This window comes from Bombina bombina, chromosome 5, assembly GCF_027579735.1.
Source record: "Bombina bombina isolate aBomBom1 chromosome 5, aBomBom1.pri, whole genome shotgun sequence".
Classification (NCBI taxonomy): Eukaryota; Metazoa; Chordata; class Amphibia; order Anura; family Bombinatoridae; genus Bombina; species Bombina bombina.
The window spans coordinates 1,098,724,621-1,098,742,236 of record NC_069503.1 but is presented as its reverse complement, the minus strand read 5'-3'; positions in this window follow the sequence as shown (position 1 = coordinate 1,098,742,236).

Sequence of the window (17,616 nt, the reverse complement as noted above, 5' to 3'; positions counted from 1 at the left end):
ACAGAGATCTTTCAGGGTTGGAGAGAAAGAGTGTAATATTGTCGGCAAACAAGGCTATCTTGTCCGCTCGAAGGCTGAATATTCTCTGCTATTCTAACGGCCTGGACTAATCGCTATATAGCAAATGTGAATATCAAGGGGGATAGGGGGCAGCCCTGCCATGTGCCATTCGTAATCTGGAACTCATCTGAGCAGAATCCCAGACCTATGACTCTGGCATGAGGTCCAGAATATAATGCCTAGATTGCCTTTATGACCCGGAAAACTAAAATGGGAAAGTGTCTCCCAAAGATATGCCCAGCTAACCCTGTCAAACGCCTTTTTGGCATAGAGGGACAGGGCCAGCAGGGGGATTGAAGTCTGTTGGCTTCTGTAAGGATACTCAACACCCTGCGTGTATTGTCTGGTCCCTCTCTAGCTAGTGTGAAACCCACCTGATCTGCATGCAACACCGAAGGTAGAATAGTGTTTAGTCTATTGGTCCATAGTTTGGCATATAACTTCATGTCTGTATTGATAAGGGAGATTGGGCGATAGCTTTCACATTGGGAAGGGTCCTTATCAGGTTTGGGGATTGTTAAAATTGACGACTCTAAGAGTTCTCTCCGGAACTGGGCCAACCTTCTGGCCTCCGTGTACATGTTTAGTAGGAGTGGGGAGATCTGGTTGCATAAGGTCTTGAAAAATAAGGGCGTGAAGCCGTCTGGCCCAGGGGCTTTATTGTTTTTTAGTTGTTTTATGGCCTTGAGGAGTTCCTCTCTAGTGAAGGGGGCCTGCAGTTTGTCCTTGGATTCCTCTCTGAGCCTTTGGTAAGTTTAGCCATGTTAGGAATGTCTGAATCTTTTTAGACAGTGGGACTGGATTTGCCTCTGGGGGTTGCAGATTATAAAGTCCAGTATAGTTCTGAGCGAACGCATCTCCAATATCTTTGGGGGCTGTAACTGGAGTGCCATTACAGATAATTGAGTGAATCCTGGAGGCTGCTCTAAAACCACAAAGCTTATTGTGGTGTCATAAAACCAGAGAATTTATCCCTAGAGTGTTCAAGTAGTAAAATATAGACTAGGCCTCTGGCATTGTCTTTGTCTAAGAAGGACACTCCCATGTAGCCTTTTGATTGGTGTATGGTAGGACACACCTTAAGTGAATTAAGTATACAATCGGAGCCAACAGTTAGTATACACACTTTTTTATCTTCCTCACCTCCTGGAAGCAACTGATGAGAGAGATAGAGCATTGGAGGACTGAACTGGCTGAGTATATTAGCATTTGTATACATTTTACTTTGGGATAAATTCTCTTGTTCACTATGTTTAGTTAATATTGCTTAATCTGGGTTTGTTTAAAATAGAGTTGCCCCATATAATTTGGACTGTAATTTATGTTTGTAGCTCTTGGTATTTCTTGAGACTTGTTTTATATTTTGTAGCCTATAGATAATTGTTAATCTTCATACCTATATTATTTGTCTTCCAATAAAATAATTTTAAAAAGTGGACAACCCCTTTGGTTTTATATTCTGGTACTAATTACCACCACATTTTGGCAATCACGAAGTGTAGACATTTTCCATGTAAAATCATTTTTTTTGGAAGATTAAATTATATAGGAATTTATAGTTTAATAAATTGAGGAATATTTCAGGCTCCTTGGCTACTTTTGCTGCAAGAGTGTGGTATCTACTAAATATTACTTAACCAGTTTCCATTGTGGTTTTTTTTGTAATTTAATTTTTATTTTACATGTTGAATTTGATTCTGAATTAAAGCTACAGTCTAAGTGGTCTCTTAGTAAAAAAAAAAAGAAAAATATTTGGTTTTGTAAATACACAAACATTCAGTTTCTACTAATTGTTTTTTTTTTTGTTTTTTGTTTTTTTTAAATATTGAATTTTATTCTGACTTTTTCTGGAATTTGTGTCTGCTCATATTTGCATGGGATTTGAACTTAAAAATATATAGTCTAGTACAATTCAAATTTGGTTTTGTTTGAATTTTCACTTTTGTGAGCAAATGTTTCAGATTGTATGGAAATTGTGTAGAATTTAAAGTTAGGAAAATACAGTTTAACTTGGGGAATATGCTAAGCCATCAGCAGTTTGAAGCATAACAAACTCTAATAATCTATTTCATTATTTATTTATTTTTGAAACTTTGTTTGAAAACAAATAGCTTAACTCTTGGGGTATATGTAAAAGCTTAAACAGAAGTTAAAAGTTATTTAAGACTTTATAATGTCTTTATTTTTTATTTTATTTCTCCCTCTCTTTTTCAATTTCCTTTGTTTTTCTTAATTCTTATTACATTGTTAAAATATTGTGAGCAGATGGTTCAGATTTTTTTTAATTAAGTTTGTATTGAATAAAAAGGTGTGTAACCTTTGTTTGGGTAAAAAAGTTAAAAAGTAAATAAATAAAAATTGCATTTTAAACAACCATTGGTAGACGCTTCTTGTTTACTATTTTATATATCCTGTGTTTGGAGCAGAGGCTGAAACCAAAGATACAATTAAAATTAGCATTTTTGGTTCCAGCCCTTTTGTGGGTATTGTTACATTGCAGTCAGCTTTTAATTAGGTTTTTTTTTTACAATGTGTAACCTTTGAGTAACAAAAAGTAAAACATTTGCATTTTAGGAGCAATTTGATTTTTTTATATATATCCTGTGTTTAAAGTAGATACTTGGAACCAAGCTACAGTTGAAATTAGCATTTCAAAAAGTTCTATAGAAACTACTTGAAACTACCTTTAAAATGTTTTAAGCTCCAATACAGTTATACATATCATTTATTTCCTTTGCTTAAAATATAAGTTTAGATTAATGTGATCCCCCCCCTGCTAAACAATCAAAATTTAAAATATTACTACAGTTTTCCTCCATTTAATACTATACTTCCATTGCTTTAGCTATTTCTTTTAGTAAAAATATTAAATAATTTAGAAATAATTTAGAATTAATTAGCTTGGAATTTAATGTGGTTACATTTAGTTTAGTATATTCATTCATAGGCAGTAAACAGCTTCCTTATTTATTTTTTTGTTCACTTTATTTTTGTATTATTTATTTTTTTATTTATCATTATTTTTATTTTATTTTTATTTTTATTTTTTTATTTTTTTTCCTTCTTCTTTTCTCTCCAATTATTTTGACTAGTAATTGTTGAGGGTTTTACTATTATTTGTAATTATTATTTTTATTATAAGTAGTAGTGTTAATGGTATTGGTACTGGTAGTGACAATAATGTTAATAACAGTAAATTATTAGTAATTGTTTGTTTTTGTTTTTCTCCTCCTTTTCCCTGCTTCTGCTGCTTTAAATTATTTTTGCTATCTTATTTTTGATATAAAACACTTTAATCTTGATACAATTTAGTGTGGCCTCCCATACATTGTATCTATTGCTTAGGTTATAGATACCTATGTAACTGTAACTTTATTTCCTTTTAATTTCACTAATTTTATAACTTGGTAAGGTCATTTTGTTTAAAATAAGCTAACAGTGTTTTACTTAGAATATTTGTTTTTCTCTTCTTCTGCATACAAATCATAGCAACTGGTACATATTGAACTTTCTGCATTACTACTCAGTTTGCTTTGATTTCTTATAATTATTTATTTTATTTTATTTTTCCCTTCTGCTGCTACTTTAATTTGTTTTGCTATCACATTTGGGTTAATTTTGTTTCTCTTGCTTAGGCTATTCTATTCAGTGTCTAACCATATTTTAGTCACATGTATTTCTAAATTATATGAATTAATTTTAATTACACAAATTTTATAAGTTGTCAAGGTCATTTCAATTTTTTTTAATCAAACATTAGTTAACAGTGTTTTAATTAGATTTTTTTTCCCTCCTTTTACATATAACAAATGAGTATAATAGCTGTTACATACTGAATTATCAGTGGGCTACTATTTATTTTATTGTTATTACAAACAATAGCATTTCTTTCCTATTTTTAATTGTAATTCTAGGTAATAATGTCTTTTCCTGGGGCAAAATATTTTTCTGATGCAGTAAGGGAATATTTTAAAGATGATATTAACAAACATGATGGGCCATATATTCTTCCAGAACCCTGTGAATCAAAAAATAACACATATGAAGGTTTTATGGATGTGCTAACACAAATAGTGTTAAACAAAAAGAACTCTAATAAGAAACGTAAAGCATTAGTAGTTCAAGCAGTCATTGCTACAATTGGTGGACTTGCATACATAATAGAAACATTAAAGAAGGAAAATAAAGATCTCACAGGAAAGATGGAAGAGGCACTAAACAATAGAGACTGTCTAAAAATAGCATCACTTAGAACAACGAATATGGTGGAAGAACTAGAGGATGAACTGAGAATAATGGAAGACCAGAGAGATTCATATGAGTGTAAAATCACAGAGCTTCAAAATATTATAATGGAGCAAAAAAAACAAATCTTATATACAGGAAGACAAGGAAGGAAAAGTCATTACAAGATTATACCCGAATTTGGAGTCACTATGGTCTAGTAAAAGAGAGGCAAAACAAGATATAGAGCAAGGTCAATTACTACTACCTGTGCCTTTAGCACCAGTTATAGTATCTGAGCCTTTTAATGCACAAAAAACACATACAGGTTTTTCAATGCAGACTCGCCCCATGTCTATGATGGATAAAGACAATTTTCAGAAATGGTGGGGTGCCATGCCTCAGAATGATTTCAACAAGTTCACACATTGGTTTCAGAGGGGAGCTGAGAAGGCACAAAAAGGAGGTCTGTGTTTTGATGAATGGACTGAATTACTAGAATTTGCTCTGGGTCCATTTGCAAGCAGACTATTGGGATTTAACACAAGTGTTTCAGATCAAGCTGTAAGAATAGCTGCAACCTACTTCTACTTAACTAATGTAGAAAAGGAAATTAGCCACATTACAATGAGGCCTACAGATGGCCCCCGGGAGGTAGCACAGAGAATACTCTTCTGGTGCACCCTAAGGCAGCCACAGACACCAATGGTACAGGGATCAGCAGCACATATAGCTCATGTGCTTGAAGCCCTTCCCCGTGAATGCCAGGAATTTGAGCATCTGTTTGATCAAATGCCTACAGATTTGGAAATTGTATTAACCAGGGCAGATAAGTGGTGGATGGATTACTCACACAAAGATCAAGCATGTGCAGTCTCAGCAGTAAAACCATTTAAAGTAGAAGCAGGTAAGACAATGCAAAGTAATTGGAGAAAAAAACGTGAAGAGCCACAGTGGAACAATCGTAATAGAATCAATGGAAACTGGAGAATAAATAGGCGTGCTGATTTACAGCAGGAAAGATACAGTGGTGACTGGAGAAGAAATGAAGTGGCAGAAAATAACAACAAGGAAAGGCACAACGGTGACTGGAGAAGGAATGATATGGAAGATAATAAAGGCAATATGGGATACTGGGACCTGAGAAAGCAGAATGACAGGATGGGAGAAGAAATAGAAGCATTAAAGAGGCAAATAGAGGCAGATAGGAAGCCACAACGTGAGGGAAATAGGACACAATATACTGTAATAAAGGAGGAAGAGAAACACAAATCAGAGTGAAGAGGCTCAACCCCTGCTCAAGACCGCCTCATACATGCAGCTGACCTTGGCATGGATGAGGCAGGTCGGCCCACCATATTTACTTACATTGCAGGGGTGGGAAAACACATGTTGTTAGACAGTGGTGCGGCGGTTACTATGACAAACAGGGTCACAAATGGGAACAGCTTAGTTAAAATAGTAGGAGTTACAGGGAACCCACAGGAAGTCAGTGCAGGGCTGATAGAGATTAAGGTGGGTGGAGAAACAGTTAAAGTTGAAGCTATAGTTGGATGGCCTGAGGAAATATTAGGGATAGAAGAATTAAAAAAAGGTAAATTTATTGTAGACTTTGCCAACCAATGCTTGTGGAAAAAGGAACCAGGTAGTGAGAAACATGGGGGGACAACACAGACAAATGGTACAGTGTGTCCCATGGCATACATAGTGGCACCAGTAAAAAGCCTAGGAGAAAACAGGCTACAGTTGGAGGGACGACCAGAATGGTTGAAGCAACTCGTGCAAGCAATTCCAGTATGGGCAAGAGATAAGCTTGATTGTGGGAGAATGGATATAACAGTGCTACTTGAAGGAAAAGATCCACCATGGCAGAAGCAATACCCAGTTCCAAGGGAATCTGTGGTTTCTATTACAGAAATGATAGAGACACTGGAGGAACGTGGAATCATAAAATCTGGAAATGGATATGGATGTAATTCTCCTTGTTGGCCTGTCAAGAAGGCAGTATTGAAAACCAGTGAAGCAGAAGGCAAAACAGCTCGCTCCTGGAGACTTACCATTGATTACAGAGCTGTCAACAAACTAGCAAAGAGAATGGCACCAGTCGTATCAGTCTATTGTGAAATGATGTCAAAGATATCACCAGAAATGAGAATATTTACAGTAATAGATGTAGCAAATGGATTCTGGTCAATACCCCTGGAAAAAGAATGCCAATACCGGACTGCATTTACCTGGGAAGGATGGCAGTATGCCTTCACAGTTCTGCCACAAGGGTACTGTGATGCCCCAGCTATTTTCCATACACACATGAAGGAAGCATTATCACAATTCCCACGACCTGAACGTATCATCCAATATGTGGACGATGTGCTTCTTCAGTCTCCAAATATGGAACAACATCAACAAGATCTGACACTCTTGCTAGAGTGTATTAATAATGCAGGACTAAAATTAAATGGTGCAAAAGCTCAGTTGGCCTGCAAGGAAGTTCATTTCTTGGGAGTAACTATAACTGGAGAGGGTAGAACAATTGATCAGGATAGAGCAAAAGTGATTGCTCAACTACCAATCCCAACTGATCGTACAGCACTACAATCTTTGTTAGGAATGATGGGCTTCTGTAGAGAATTCACTCCAAGATATGCACAGCTGGCTCAACCCTTGTATGAAATTCTTAGAGCAGAAAATTGGGATTGGTCTGATGAACATACTAAGGCTGTTAACCAGTTGAAGACAGAACTAGGTAGTGCACCAACCCTTGCAAGTCCTGATCATGAAAAAGAGTTCAGGTTGTATCCCATCACAATGCCAGATGCACATGGAGTAGTCATTACTCAGACCTGGGGTAACACAGAGCGACCAGTGGCATTCGGATCCCAGACACTTTCAGCTGTGGAACTGAAATTTGGATGGTGTGAGAGAATCAAATTGGCCGCATACTGGGCAGTGAAGCGATTTAAATACCTATTTGGCACACAAAATGTAATTATCTGTACCCACCATACACCTTTAAAAGTACTCAGGCAAGGAAGTCTGACAATCAGTCATATTAATAATGCTCGTATACAAAAATGGACAGTGGCATTGCTTGCAGATAACATTTCAACACATGAATTAAAAGAGCCAAAGCAATGGGTAGCTGGAGTTTGTATTAAAGGAAATGCACATGAATGTCAGGTCAACCCAGGACCAATGTGTCACCCAGTATTCAAAGATGCCACTAACTCAATGATGACTAAAGAACCTATTTGGTACACAGATGGTAGTTGTCATCATGTACAAGGAAAAAGAGTTTCAGGGATTGCTGGAGTAAAGATTCAGAGTGATGAGATTTTAGAAGAATTTGGATTCAAGCTAAAAGCTTCCTCAGCACAATATGCAGAGCTAGCAGCTGTTGTGCAAGTTCTTTACCAAGAATCAGGAAAAAGTGACAGGGTGACAATAGTCTTGGACAGTGACTGGGTTTTCAGAGGAACATGTCTGTTGCTGAAATGGTGGGCTAGCAATAAATTCTTGGCTACAGATGGATCAACAGTAAAATTTCACGGTCTTTGGCAAATTGTGGAGATTCTATCCCATGACTTTCAAAGAATCAATATGATTAAAGTACGTGCCCACAAAAGAACAGGGCCTCATCGAATAGGAAATAACCTTGCAGATCATCGAGCAAAACAAGCGCAAAGTGGGCTGAGGAATGGAAACCAGACTATGAAGAAAGAAAGCTAACTGTAGCTGCAACAACAAGGGGAGAATCTAAAGTGGTACAAAAGAGAATGCAAGAATTGCAAGAACTTCAAGATGAAGATGCTGAAATTAAAGAACTCAGAATGAGAATAAGAGGAGGAGAGGAAGTACATCATAAAGGGAAAATGATAGTGGAAGAAAAGGGTCTGGTTTGTGTACTAGAAGATGGCTTTCCTGTCTGGGTTGTACCATTCCATATTAGGAAAGACATCCTTAGATGGATACATGGGTCACAAGCAGGAGGACACCCAAAGATAAAGGAAGCAAAGGAAAAAATACAGAAGATGGGATGGTGGCATGGACAGAATAAGGACCTTGAAGATTTTTTGGACGGCTGCCTCACCTGTGCTAGATTTGATCGATCTAACAGAAAGAAAAGGGGAGAACTAATGAGACAGCCACCTGTAGGACCATGGGAAAGAATTCAAATTGATTATACTGGACCACTGCCAACAACCACACGAGGGAATAAATACATTTTGATGGTAGTGGATAGTTTTTCAAGATGGATGATTGCAATCCCAACAAGGAACTGTACAGCGGTAACAACTGCCATGAAACTAGTGAATGAAGTAATTACTGTGTGGGGGGTCCCAAAAGTAATTGATTGTGATAATGGAGCTGCATTTATTGGAAATGTAATGAAGGAAATGTGCAAAATGGTTGGAATAGATCTGAAATATCACATACCTTACCATCCACAGGCAGCAGGTCAAGTTGAACGGATGAATGGGACTGTAAAAAGAGAACTTATGAAATTGGTTGCAGAACATGGGTCAGCCTGGGACACCTATGTACCTTTGGTATGTGCAAGGCTTAGAGCCAGACCCTCTAGATCTACAGGATTTTCACCCTATGAAATCCTTATGGGGAGGCCAATGCCATCCTGGACCAACTGGATGACCATTCCAGCACCAGTGGCATTACAAACTGCAACCATCACAGATGAATGGGTAAAAGAGCTTGCCACACATCTAGAAATTGTGCACAAAGCAGCAGCAGTAGAAGATGAGAATCAGTACCAGCAACGGAAGAGATGGCATGATGCCTCAGGAGATATAACTACATACCAGGCTGGTGACAGGATTATGGTACAAAACCATGATGAACTTCTACCATGGGGTAGAGCAAGATGGAAGGGTCCATATACGGTCATAGATAGATTAGGGGCTGCAGTATACCTGATTGACCATGCAGAAAAAGGAGAAGTCTGGCTGCATGCAAGTCAATTAAAACGATTTAAAAAAGACAAGGTTAGGGACCCAGCAAACAACATGCCTTAGTAAGTACACATACACCCTAAGACCTAGAAAATCATAATAGTTAGGTCAGGAAAATAAAATGGGTGTAAGTTAAAGGCAGCAAATGATAATTCATTTTGGGAAATTGAGTATGTGGGTAGCAAAAAAAAAAAAATGAAGAGGGATGAAAATGATTTTAATAGTCATACCATAAAGTTCCTATAATGATCTATACATTTCCTGTTTTCTATGCCTTATGTTTATATGCTAACTATATTTTGGTCCTGTTTTGTGTTTTGTTTTTTTATCTTCTCTCTCTTTCACCCAGGGAAATACAGAAGAAATAAGAAGAGAATGAGAAAAATATATTTCCCCATTCACTAAGTACAAATTATTAGTTTATTCACAGGCTCGTCAGAAGATTGAGTTCAGAAGAAATGAAACCTAGCCAAGGAGGATGGTGTCTTTTTCTGGCACAACTGATGAGTATAAACTGTATCGGAATGGGAAGAGGGAGACCACCAATTAGACCAGAGGATACAGCATATAAGGGACTTATTTTAAAAGGAATAGAGGATAGATATATACAGGCAGATAGATTCATTTGGCCGAGGGAGTTAAAAGTAAAAGAAATTGGTGACTTACATTTGAATATCATGTTGCCAAAAGATAGTATGGGGTTAGCTCTTAGGGCACCAATAAATGTGACCAAGGGACAAGAATGGACCTGGGTGGTTAGAAATGGGCAGGTAACAGCTAATGGAATATTTATAGATCGTGTGAAATTGACTTCAACCTCCCAAGGATACTATAAACATATTAATATCATAGTAAGCAACATATCTTTAAATGAGGGTTGTGAATGGGAGGTTGCCACTATAGCTTCACATCCCAATAAAGAATTGAAATGCAATTTTAACACTGGAGAGGGGTGTGTATTAAAAGTAGATGAGGTAACACTTTCAGTACAGAAAAGGGAACATTGTAAAGTTCAGATAAGAATTCCATGGCAAAAAAGGGGAATCATATTAGTCCCTACACATGAAACTGTGGTACAAGGTGTGGGATGGACATATTACCCTATAAGGTTAGATTTTAATTATTTCATGATTCCTTTAAGGTGCTCAAGACAGCAGCGCGAATGGTTCAAAGGAAGGACACAGGAGATTATTGATGAGTGGACAGAAACAAAGAGAAGGGACAAGCGAGATACCATAGCAACAATTTTGGGAGGAGTCGGAACCGGATTAGGTGTGTGGAACTCAGCTGATATCATAGGACTTAATAGCAGAATTAACTCTCTGACAGATGGTTTTGGCCATGCCATGAAAACAGGTGGAGTAGCCGACTCACTTATTGTAGAGAAGTTGGGAGACAATGTAGATGACATACACACCATTGCCCACAATTTACAACTAGTGGAGGAGAACATTGCCGACATCTCAAACAGCATTAAAAATGAAGAAATAGGAGCTGCCATCTTTTGCTCCATGACCGGAAATAAACTATTATCTGATCTGAAGGATACTTGATATTAAAGAAGATGAAGAGGAAGCTGAAAGCAAGGAACCAAAATGACTTTATTTAAGTGTTATTCTTGTTGTTCAGGCACGACTGCATACTCTTCTAATAAAGTTTATCCATAAATTCACACACAATCACATACACATCCCTCATCAGGTAAGTATGCTTTGCCAAACCCACTGTCATGCACCCACATTTCTCTCTATCTTCTGATAATTTGTTTTTCTGACTTGTATTAATTTGTTTGGATTGTGTTGGGAGTAATAGTTAGTTTTTTTATTATTAATTGTATAACATTTAGGTTAGCAGTTGACAGTCCTAGGAAAGTACAGAAGAGCTCAAGTCGCCAAGGGATTTATTCCGGAGGGACGGTGGGTTGAATTTTTCCTATAAGGTTTTCGCTCCCACTGGGTTCTTCTGTATTAATGGGTATAAATAGAAAATGGGGCAACATAGGAGAAATTAAAGTGGGGGAATGTGGTGTCATAAAACCAGAGAATTTATCCCTAGAGTGTTCAAGTAGTAAAATATAGACTAGGCCTCTGGCCTAGTCTTTGTCTAAGAAGGACACTCCCATGTAGCCTTTTGATTGGTGTATGGTAGGACACACCTTAAGTGAATTAAGTATACAATGGGAGCCAACAGTTAGTATACACACTTTTTTATCTTCCTCACCTCCTGGAAGCAACTGATGAGAGAGATAGAGCATTGGAGGACTGAACTGGCTGAGTATATTAGCATTCGTATACATTTTACTTTGGGATAAATTCTCTTGTTCACTATGTTTAGTTAATATTGCTTAATCTGGGTTTGTTTAAAATAGAGTTGCCCCATATAATTTGGACTGTAATTTATGTTTGTAGCTCTTGGTATTTCTTGAGACTTGTTTTATATTTTGTAGCCTATAGATAATTGTTAATCTTCATACCTATATTATTTGTCTTCCAATAAAATAATTTTAAAAAGTGGACAACCCCTTTGGTTTTATATTCTGGTACTAATTACCACCACACTTATGGGCTAATAAAGCCGTGGCCTTGTTGCCCTGATAGTATAACATTTGTTTAAATCTGAGAAGCGCGCTTCTCACCCGTTCCGTGTCTTTGTCCCTGACCAGACTGCGTAATTTAACAATCTCATCTGGCAAATATTTGGATGGGTTATTCTTATTCAGAATTTCTTTGGCTCATAACTGGGCCATCAAGAGACCTAAGGGAGCCCCCATTTGTCTCTTCATGGACACCTGCTTTTTAATGCAGACCCCTCTCAGGACAGCCTTCATGGTGGCCCATAATGTTTGGTCTGATAAATGAGGGTCAGCGTTGGTATGTAAGAAGTCTACTATAGAGGAGTGGATAAGGGTCTTAAACTCTTGCGGTCTGACCAGGAACACGTCCTAATGCTGGAGTCAGTAATTCTGTTCAGGGTCAAGGAGTCTGTCAGGAATTAATCTAGCCTGGAAAAAGAGCTGTGTGGTTTTGAAAAGAATGTATAGTCAAGATAGTTCAGATGACATGCTCTACAGACATCAAAAAGGTTATATTGATGGACAGTCTCTTTAAATTTTTCAGCTGTGTGGATTGTGTAAGAATCAATTGATTTGTGAGTTTGAACTTGTTTGTCTTTTATCGGGTCTAGGACCATATTAAAGTCCCCTCCAATGATGACTATTCCTAGTTTAAGGTTCTCTATCGTGTGCAATAGGGACTTCAAAAAAGTGACCTGACCTGAATTGGGAGTGTAGAGATTCACCAAGGTGTATGTTTGGCCATTTAATTTATATATAAGAATGACATATCTACCCTCTGGGTCAGCATTGGCAAGTATCTGCTCATAACTCAGGTGTTTGTGTAGTATTATAGCCGTGCCCCTGGTTTTGTCAGAGTGAAAAGCTGTTATTCATCGAGTATAATTCTGTGACCTGAAGGGAGTTGTGTGTGAGGATGGCCAATGGGTTTTCTGCGTGAAAATCACAGAAACTTGTAGGGAATGCATGTAATTACTGAGGAGACTCTGTTTCATTGTGTAGTTCAGTCCCTTGCAATTTAGGGAAGCAAATGTGAGGGTTTTTGTGGCGGGCTGCATGTTGAAAGAATTAGGAGGGAGGGGGGAGAGAAAGCAAGGCAATTCCAGTCAATTCCAGTCACTAAGAGTCACTACACAGAGAGAGAGGAGCATGTGGGAGAATAGCATAGTAAGGGGAGAGAAGGAAGGGGGAGAGGATATTGGGGGGAAGAACCAAGAAGGGGAATGAAGGGGGGGACTAGTCCACACTCTCACCTGGGTCCACCAGCCAAGAAAGAAATCCATTAGGGCCAATTCATCGGGCCTCAATCAAGTAGGTACCTGCTCTGGGTCAAATACCATAGATAAAAACAGAGTTAGCCAACTTGCTATTATACGCAATTCAATAACAATAACAAAAAGAAAAAAAAAAAAAAAAAAAAAATCAAATAGAAAATGTAAATACCAGCAACAGGAGAATGGTGACGCCACTATTCACCACCAATCAAGGAACCAATTCAATAGAGACTAGAGAGTCTAATTCCTTGATCTCTTTAAAAAGAGATTTTAGAAGAGTGGGGGGGAAAGAGAGAGGGAAGTGGACTACTATAAAATTCTACAGGAGTCCAAATGGGCACCCTAAGGGAGGGCAAAATGCAAATATTAACTTGTCTAATGGCGCTCTATGCACGGGGAAAGAAAATTGACTCAGAATAAAGTACATTTTAGCCTTGTATTAAGGTAGAAGGCTATGCGTGAGCGAACTGGGAGGGGTAGGGAATGGGGGGGACACCAAGGGTCTGGGGGCACATTATAAATATAGGGCTATCTGAGAAATAGCCTGTCAGCACATTTTAAAGTGCACAAAAATAAAAAAGTATTTCGGAAAATGGGTTAAGGAACTACTAGTGTGATTTCAATATCACTATTAATTGTTGGTCGTATAGCAGCCATGGTCCAGAGCTTAGGCGGTTACATGTTAACAACATACATTAAGCAAAAAATTGTCATAAAATAGAATTCAGAGTATCTGTCTTAACTTATGAAGCCTTTTATATATATTTACAGAGGATATCACACTTAGATAGATCACACAGAGCACTTTCTGGGTCTGGTTATGGGGTCAGATAACCCTAGTTGTACACTCAACTAGGGTTATCGGCCACCCGGAAACCCACCTGACCCATCAACAAGGCCTAAGGGAAAAAAGAAAAATTACATAAATACAGTTCAACTTTCAACAAACAGTAATACAAACATGGAACAAACATTTTAGCAAAAAAGATCTCTTAACTTAGGAATATACAGTCTCCTCGAATTCCAGTGTTGGAAAGAGGGACCATTAGATCATGAAACATAAAAGTCCACAGAGCAGCCAGTTCACCTTCATCTAGAGTCGGGAGACTCTAAGGACTTGCTTGGGAGCATGCACTGTGGCCGTGGGTTCCATTCTGGAGCTTCCACCTGTAAGATTCCAGATGGTAATGGCCTTTGAGTAGCGGGAGCAGGCGGGAGAAGGTCCCATATTTTCAAAAGGTCCATTCCTGTTTCCAGGGACATGACAGTAAGTGTCTGGCCATTTCAGGTTACTATAACCTTGGTCGGGTATCCCCATCTGTACCGGATATTCTGCTGTCTGAGGATTTGCGTAAAAGGGCCAAAGGATCTGCGTTTTTGTAGGGTATATTGAGAGAGGTCAGGGAAAACCGAGATTGCCTGGAATTTTTTGGGGAGCTGGGGTTTATTGGCAAGTTCCCATAGGATTCTTTCTTTATGTGTAAAGAAATTGATTCTGGTGAGAACGACTCTAGGTTTATCTGAGGATACATTTTGTGGTCTGGGAACTCAGCGTATTCTGTCTATAAGAAAATTTGGGTGTTCATCATCTTTGAGAAGTAGTTTTCAGAAGTCTGTGGCATAACTTTCCAGATCTGTAGGTAGGATTTCCTCTGGCACGCCCCAAAATCTCGATTATTACGCCTAGATCTGTCTTCTAGGTCAGATTATTTCAGTTCCAAATCCAACAGATTTTGTGAATAGGAGAGTAGATTTTCGTGAACGACAGCCATATCCTCCTACTTCCTCTCAAGGGCCTCTGTTCTCTTTCCTATGGCTGTGATATCTCTACGAAGTTCGGCAACAGATCCTTTTATAGCAATGGTTAAGGTGTCCTGCAGAGCATTAATGCGCTGGGTGAGGGTATCCACAATATTAGCTACCATGCTTGCAGTGTTATGGTCTGGTGATTCTGAAAGAGAGGACATTGAGTCCTCAGAAGTGGCTTGTGGGGTGTTACCCTGTTTATTTGATGGTGTAGCTTGTGAGTTGGAGGTCCTAAAATTATCCATTACAGGTTTCTTAAGCACTGGAGTGGATTTAGGTCTCCTTTAATTGGGGTTGGGCATAGCAGATATCCATTCAGGTGGGTTAAGGTTGCTCTGACGACAAACTATGTATAAGGCTCCAGCTTGTAGATAGAGTAGCTTTATAGACCGTAGGAACCAAACATGCCCTCCAGGATGCCCATGGGTCGTTACATTCTATTCCATCATTGTTGGTCTAATCATTTTCAGACAGGCACTGAGCATTACACTAAATTAAAGTTATCACTGTAGGAGCCCTTAGTCTCTTTAAGATGCAGGCAGTAGGTCTAGAGAGAAAGCAGCTGCGGGAAAGGGGCCTCTGAAGCTGAGTCAGCCCACAGCCTCAAGTAGATGATATTGACCCCCTTAAAGAGAAAGGCTTGCTTGAGGGGTAAGCAGTGGTAATCTCTCTCCTGGGGAGGTACTCCTACTGAGCGATGCTGGGGAAAAGGAATGGGGATATGACCCGGGGGCAAAGTGGGCCAATGGGAAAGGGAGGAGGGAGACTATGAACCACCCTATCCCTTTATAGGATAAGAGAGAAAGAAGGCAACGGCAAGAGGCAGATTCCAAAAAAAATAAAATAATATAGTATGTGAGCCAGGTATTGAATGGGGATCTTATGCGTGATTTTGGTCCCACTCCGGCCCCTCCAGCATACAGGTTACTCAAAAAATCTCCATGAGGGTTGTAGAACCAAGAGGTTAAAATAGCATAGGGTAATTACACACTAAGGCTCTGCCCTAGGACCGTATTCTCAGATGTTATTATACAGCAACAGATATAAATGCCATAATCATCCTGTGTCCACAGATGCACCACTTCTCTGGTCGGATTGTGACTGTTACTGCGTGGTTGCTGGTGTGGGCCCAGCTCAGTGCAAAGTAGTGCAAACCAATTATCAAAAGGGATTGTAGCAATTTAGAGTGTAGTCCACCCCTTACTGGTAGTGTGCCCTGGAGCATTAAAGCAAGTGTCTCAAAGTGTCAGCAATTCCACCTTTTCAGGGCCAAGTTACTCCCCTTTCTTGGGTACGTCAGGTTATCAGTAATGGCCTTAGATAAAAATATAGATGGTCAGTTCAAAACATCCCCAATGGTGTATATATAGAGGTGTGAACTTACTATATCCAGCTGTGGTGCGTGTTAGTCTGCCAACTCCATAACCACTCAGGTGAAGATCCGAGAGGGCCCCTGCTGTTTGTGCTGCAGGACCAAGATGGTGGAGTTTCATGCCTACAGCGCTAACAGTGAACACTCTTAATTATATCTGGATCCCTTCTGATCTCCCTTCACCAGCTCTAGCTGAGATTCTTTGATTGCGGGGAGCTTCCGGTAAGGATCCTCACTGAAGCACAGCTATGGTACTCTCTGTTGCTGGGAGTTACAAGGCTAAGATGGCGGATTTTCGCACCCATGGTGCAACTTTTAAGGTCTCTGTTTTTTCTCCAGAGCTCTCACTGATGCTAGCTGAAACCTTCTGAAAGGGTCTGGCTGATTTTTTTAGCGGGATACCCAGCCGACCGATAATCCCCTCACGTTGCAGCTCCCCAGTTATGATTGAGCTGTACTGTAGTTAGGTGATGGATTTTACAAGGTGCCACTACACGTATAGTAGCTGCTGTAGAATGCTCATGAAAAGGTTCTCAATTGACGTATAAGCGAGTTACAGATAAATGCTAAGATTTCTATTGGAATCAAGGAGCTCTGCTATGATGCGTCCTCTAACTCCTGTGGCTAGCTCTGCCCCCTGTGCTAGGTATTTTGCCATGTCTCACAGCATGAGAACGAGGCTCCCATTGCAGCCTATGGAAGTGCGCCCTTGTTAGCGCAATGCTTACATTCCATGCGATTGCGAAGTCGCGTTTGTATTGCACTTCGCTTGTAATAACAGCACACATTTGCGCGCACTGGTATTTCTAAGTTGAGCGCAAATATTGCATTCACAGAAGCATTATATTGTGCTCAACTTGTAACATAGCACTAAAAGTTTTGTTATTATATACCATATACTTCCAGGGGAGTCAATCTCTATTTCTCAATGTCATCAAATGTGCAAGAATTTAGTGATCTCCTGTCTTGGGTATTATCAAATTAAATGATGCTTGTTGGATCTTATGCTCAGGTATGGAGATAATGAAACTTTGTCATATGTACAGCCTTTGAAGATGTGTCTGAACTAATGAACATGAACGATTTCATTTCAAGGTGAACTTACAATAAATTGAGGGGAAAATCTGCAGTTATCGCTAGTAGTATATGAAAAGTTATAATAATAATTTGTTCAACACCTACAGATTTTCAAAATGACAGTTTGGATTTGGGTAAATTGTAGCACATTAAACAGATGTTGATATTTAAAAACCTAATGAATAAAGCTATAAAAAATGTTTTTTAAATTTAAAAATAATTATAGAAAATGTAGAATAATACTCCCTGCCTTGACTGCTTTTC